Genomic DNA, 6,884 nt, shown 5'->3' on the forward strand with positions numbered 1-6,884 from the left:
GAAATTGAGTTATTTGTAGTGAGGTGTATGGACCTAGAGTCTGTCATACAGAGTGAATTAAGTCAGAAAGAGAAAAACAAATACCGTATGTTAACACATATATATGGAATCTAAAAAAAAAAAAAAAGGTTCTGGAGAACCTAGGGGCAGGACAGGAATAAAGATGCAGACGTAGAGAATGGATTTGAGGACACCGGGAGGGGGAAGAGTAAGCTGAGACGAAGTGAGAGAGTGGCATGGACATATATACACTACCAAATGTAAAACAGTTAGTGGGAAGCAGCCGCATAGCACAGGGAGATCAGCTCCATGCTTTGTGACCACCTAGAGGAGTGGGATAGGGATGGTGGGAGTCAGATGAAAGAGGGAGGAAATATGGGGATATATGTATATGTATAGCTGATTCACTTTGTTATAAAGCAGAAACTTACACACCATTGTAAAGCAATTATACTCCAACAAAGATGCTAAAAAAAAAAAAGGAAAGGTAGATATTATTGTCTTTCCTTATTTAAAAGGGATGAAATTAGGTAAATGAGAAGTTAAGTGAGTTTATAAAGATTACCTAAAAAATTAGAGATGGTATTCAAAACTAGGCTTTTTGACTCCAAATCCTATGCTGAGTAGAAATACATAATATAATTCTATAGTGTATCTAAATTAATATTTAAGGTTACATTAATGTTATATTTTAGGTTTACATAGATTTATTCAAGAATGTATTTATTTTACTCTGTCTCTGAAGTTACATTTTGACAAGATTTTTCAATGTTCTTTTTCTGCTACATTAAACTTGCTTTATTTTATCATAGATTTTTAAGTTATTGGCTTAAAATTTTACACTTGATATGTATATAGATATTTGACTCATAAGCAGGATGAGTGAAGTGTCTGAAAAACATTAAGGTACTAATCACTGATGCTAGACATTCCCAAATAGTTGGATTATATTTATACCAGAAGATGGCATAAGAGCTATAGCAATGGAAAATTACACACAACAGACCATTGACTTCTTAAAGGATTGCATTATAAAACAGTATGTACATTATATAATTCTCTTCTTTTCTGATAAAAAGAAGCATTCTTTTCCCTGTGAAAAAATCCCCTTCTTTATAAATTACTTAATGACTATAGAATAATATAACACACACATACACAAAAATTAAAATTAAAACCACTCAAATTTCACAGTCCAGAAACAGCTATCACCAACACATTACACATGTGGAGGATCAATGTGCATGATTAAAGGGTTCGGTTTAATGCCTAAAGGTCCAAGTTCTATGACTTTAGGACCAGGTGTCCCAGGGTGAACCAGATTGTGTGCCTAGAAAAGCAAGATCCACATCTAGAAGACTTAAATCAATCCTGAAGGTACACATTTCATACACAGAGTGCATGTATAGCCAGGTTCCATGCTAGGAGATTGGTATTCCATATACGGAGTTTCCATTTCTATGTCAAGGAGGCCAGATTCCATTCTTGATGAAGATATTCCACATAGGGAGCGACACATTCCATAGTTGTAGGGCCAGGTTCCATGCTTGGTGACTGAGATCTCATACTTGGAGTACCAGGTTCCAGGTCCAGGAAACCAGGCTCCATGTTTTAGAGTGACATGTAGGGGGTTAGTTTGAGGGATTTGGGGCTGATAAAGGAAAAAGATATGACCACAAGAGGCAATGACACACAACAAGATTTATTGTGCACTGTTTGGACAGTGTTGCATAAGAGGAGAAGTTCCTCACAGTATAAGTTCATTCAGAGGCTTATTGTAAGTGGGCTAGCCCCAGAAGGGGAAGAGGGCAAGAGAACTTCTGGGGTAGAGGGAGATAGAAGTGGGAGCCTATGTGTCTAGGTGATGTCAATCAGTAGCATGGGGGAATCACTGGGTCAGAGAGCTCTAAAAGGCAGCAGCAGCTTGGAGTCTTATAACCACAGTGTTCTATCTTTTCAGTGGCCAGGAGATACCAAAGATTGTGTTGGTCAAAAAGTTCTTGTTACATGTTGTGGAAAATCTCGAACGAATTTTTTGGCCAAGCCAATATTTCACAAGATATACAAAGCAGGCATGGTCTAAGTGGCTAAAATTTGGCTTGTTTGAGCTATTTTAAAAATAACTGGATATGTACAAATTTAAGTGTGGTGCTAGTGAGGTATTGAGCTAACAGTTTATTTCTGCAGTGAAGAAATAAACAACTTAGGCATCAATACAAAGAGGCCATCTTTGTCTAATTTACATAGCACAACGTCTGTAACTAAAATGCAGGAACTACTCCTGGATTGACAGTTTCCAAATTTATAAGAACATTTTCTATGTTTGAAGAGTGAGATTCTGGACATGGAAAGCCAGGTTCCTTGTTTTTTGTGCCAGGATCCATATCTAGTAGAGCCTGCTAGGACTGAACTGCTTGGTATCTTGTATGGCGTGCCAGGTTCCACAATTTTAAGGTCATGTTACATGTTTAGAGATTGAGTTTCCACACACAATGTGCCATATTTCATGTATGTAGGGTCCCCTAACATGGATGGAATTGGAGACACCACACTGCAAGTACCAGGTTCCATGCGTGTAGGGTTCTTTATTTGGAGACTGAGATGCCATATATAGAAGGTCATGTTCCGTGCTTCGAGGGGCACAAGTTTATTAATTAACTAATTAATTATTTTTTGTCAAAGTATAATTGACCTACAACACCGTGTTAGTTCCATGTGCATGACATAGTGATTCTATATTTCTATACATTACAAGATCACCAAAATCTAGTTACCATCTGTCACAAAGTTATCTCATTATTATTATTTTTTAAACATCTTTATTAGAGTATAATTGCTTTACAATGGTGTGTTAGTTTCTCCTTTATAACAAAGTGAATCAGCTATAAATATACATATATCCCCATATCTATTCCCTCTTGCATCTCCCTCTTTCCTACCCTCCCTATCCCACCCATCTAGGTGGTCATAAAACACTGAGCTGGTCTCCCTGTTCTATGCAGCTGCTTCCCACTAGCTATTGATTTTATATTTGGTAATGTATATATGTCCATGCCACTCTCTCACTTTGTCCCAGCTCACCCTTCCCCCTTCCCGTGTCCTCAAGTCCATTCTCTAGTAGGTCTACATCTTTATAACTGTCCCGCCCCTAGGTTCTTCAGTACTTTTTTTTTTTTTTTTTTTTAGATTCCATATATATGTGTTACCATACGGTACTTGTTTTTCTCTTTCTGACTTACTGCACTCTATATGACAGACTCTAGGTCCATCCACCTCACTACAAATAACTCAATTTTTTTCTTTTGATGACTAATATTCCATTGTACATATATGCCACATCTTTATCCATTCATCTGTCAATGGACACTTAGATTGATTCCATGTCCTGGCTGTTGTAAATAGAGCTGCAATGAAAACTGTGGTACATGATGCTTTTTGAATTATGGTTTTCTCAGGGTATATGTCCAGTAGTGGGATTGCTGGTTCGTATGGTAGTTCTACTTTTAGTTTTTTAAGGAACTTTCATACTGTTCTCCATAGTGGCTGTATCAATTTACATTCCCACCAACAGTGCAAGAGGGTTCCCTTTTCTCCACACCCTCTCCAGCATTTATTGTTTGCAGATTTTTTGATGATGGCCATTCTGACTGGTGTGAGATGATACCTCATTGTAGTTTTGACTTGCATTTCTCTAATGATTAATGATGTTGAGCATACTTTCATGTGTTTGTTGGCAATCTGTTTTTCTTCTTTGGAGAAATGTGTATATAGGTCTTCTGCCAATTTTTGGATTGGGTTTTTTGTTTTTTTCATATTGAGCTGCATGACCTGCTTATAAATTTTGGAGATTAATCCTTTGTCAGTTGTTACATTTGCAAATATTTTCTCCCATTCTGAGGGTTTTCCTTTGGTCTTGTTTATGGTTTCCTTTGCTGTGCAAAAGCTTTTGAGTTTCATTAGGTCTGATTTGTTTAATTTTGTTCTTATTTCTATTTCTCTAGAAAGTGGGACAAAAAAGGATCTTGCTGTGATTTGTGTTATAGAGTGTTCTGCCTATGTTTTCCTCTAAGAGTTTTATACTGTCTGGCCTTACACTTAGGTCTTTAAACCATTTTGAGTTTATTTTTGTGTGTGGTGTTAGGGACTGTTCTACTTTCATTCTTTTACATGTAGTTGTCCAGTTTTCCCAAAACCAAAAGAAAAGGCTGTCTTTTTTCCATTGTGTATTCTTGCCTCCCTTATCAAAAATAAGGTGACCAATGTGTGTGGGTTTATCTCTGGGCTTTTTATCCTGTTCCACTGATGTATATTTCTGTTTTTGTGCCAGTACCATACTGTCTTGATTAATGTAGCTTTGTAGTATAGTCTGAAGTCAGGGAGCATGATTCCTCCAGCCACACTTTTCTTTCTCAAGATTGCTTTTGCTATTCGGTGTCTTTTGTGTTTTCATGCAAATTGTGAACTTTTTTTGTTCTAGTTCTGTGAAAAATGCCAGTGGTAGTTTGATAGGGATTACATTGAATCTATAGATTGCTTTGGGTATTATACTCATTTTCACAATGTTGATTCTTCCAATCCAAGAACATGGTATATCTCTCCATCTCTCTGTACAATCTTTGATTTCTTTCATCAGTGTCTTATAGTTTTCTGCATACAGGTCTTTGTCTCCTTAAGTAAGTTTATTCCTAGGTATTTTATTCTTTTTGTTGCAATGGTAAATGGAAATGTTTCCTTAATTTCTCTTCCAGATATTTCACCATTAGTGTATAGGAATACAAGTGATTTCTGTGCATTAATTTTGTACCCTGCTACTTTACCAAATTCATTGATTAGCTCTAATGGTTTTCTGGTAGCATCCTTAGGATTCTCTATGTATAGTATAACGTCATCTGCAAACAGTGACATCTTCAGTTTTTCTTTTCCAATTTGGATTCCTATTATTTATTTTTCTTATGTGATTGCTGTGGCTAAAACTTCCAAAACAAAGTTGAATAATAGTGGTGAGAGTGGGCAACATTTTCTTGTTCCTGATCTTAGGGGAAATAGTTCATTTTTCACCATTGAGGATGGTGTTGGCTGTGGGTTTGTCATATATAACCTTTATTATGTGGAGGTAAGTTCCCTCTATGCCTACTTTCTGTAGGATGTTCATCATAAATGGGTGGTGAATTTTGTCAAAAGCTTTTTCTGCATCTATTGAGATGATTATATGGTTTTTATTCTTCAATTTGTTAATATGGTGTATCACATTGATTGATTTGCATTTATTGAAGAATCCTTGCATTCCTGGGATAAACCTTACTTGATCATGGTGTATGATTCCTTTAATGTGCTGTTGGATTCTGTTTGCTAGTATTTGCTTGAGGATTTTTGTATCTATGCTCGTCAGTGATATTGGCCTGTAGTTTCCTTTCTTTGTGACATCTTTGTCTGGTTTTGGTATCAGGGTGATGCTGGCCTCATAGAATGAGTTTGGGAGTGTTCCTCCCTCTGCTATATTGTGGCAGACTTTGAGAAGGATAGCTCTTAAATCTTCTCTAAATGTTTGATATGTTCGCCTGTGAAGCCATTTGGTCCTGCACTTTTTTTGTTGGGAGATTTTTAATCACAGTTTCAATTTCAGTGCTTGTGTTTGGTCTGTTTATATTTTCTATTTCTTCCTGGTTCAGTCTCAGAAGGTTTTGCTTTTCTAAAAATTTATCCCTTTCTTCCAGGTTGTCCATTTTCCTGGCATAGAGTTGTTTGTAGTAGTCTCTTATGATGCTTTGTATTTCTGTGGTGTCCTTTGTAACTTCTCCTTTTTCATTTTTAATTCTATTGATTTGAGTCTTCTCCCTTTTTTTCTTGATGAGTCTGGCTAATGGTTTATCAATTTTGTTTATTGTCTCAAAGAACCAGCTTTGAGTTTTATTGATCTTTGCTATTGTTTTCTTCATTTCATTTTCATTTATTTCTGATCTGATCTTTATGATTTCTTTCCTTAAGCTAACTTTGGGGTTTTTTGTTCTTCTTTCTTTAATTTCTTTAGGTGTAAGGTTAGATTGTTTATTTAGATGCTTCTTGTTTCTTAAGGTACGATTGTATGGCTAAAACTTCCCTCTTAGAACTGCTTTTTCTGCATCCCATAGGTTTTGAGTCACCGTGTTTTCATTGTCATTTGTTTCTAGGTAAGATATTTTTTGATTTCCTCTTTGATTTCTTCAGTGATGTCTTGGGTATTAAGTAGTGTATTGTTTACCCTCCATGTGTTTGTATTTTTTCCAGAATTTTTCTAGTAATTGATATCTAGTCTCAAAGTGTGGTCGGAAAAGAGTTTGGTTACATTTTCAATTTTCTTAAATTTACCAAGGCTTGATTTGTGACCAAAGATATGATCTATCCTGGATAATATTCCATGAGCCCTTGAGAAGAAAGCATATTCTGTTATTTTTGGATGGATTGTCCTATAAATATTAATTAAGTCCATCTTGTTTAATGTATCATTTAAAGCTTGTGTTTCCTTATTTATTTTCATTTTGGGTGATCTGTCCTTTGCTGAAAGTGTGGTGTTATAGTCTCCTACTAACAATTTCCCTTCTTATGGCTGTTAGCATTTTTCTTATGTATTGAGGTGCTCCTATGTTGGGTGCATATATATCTACAATTGTTTTATCTTCTTCTTGGATTGATCACTTGTTCCTTATGTAGTGTCCTTATTTGTCTCTTTTAACAGTCCTTGTTTTAAAGTCAGTTTTGTCTGATATGAGAATTACTACTCCAGCTTTCTTTTGATTTCCATTTGCTTGGAATATCTTCTTCCATCCCCTCACTGTCAGTCTGTATGTGTCCTTAAATCTGAAGTGGGTCTGTTGTAGACAGCATATATACATGTTTTGTTTTTGTAT

This window comes from Mesoplodon densirostris, chromosome 13, assembly GCF_025265405.1.
Source record: "Mesoplodon densirostris isolate mMesDen1 chromosome 13, mMesDen1 primary haplotype, whole genome shotgun sequence".
In the NCBI taxonomy this organism is placed as follows: Eukaryota; Metazoa; Chordata; class Mammalia; order Artiodactyla; family Ziphiidae; genus Mesoplodon; species Mesoplodon densirostris.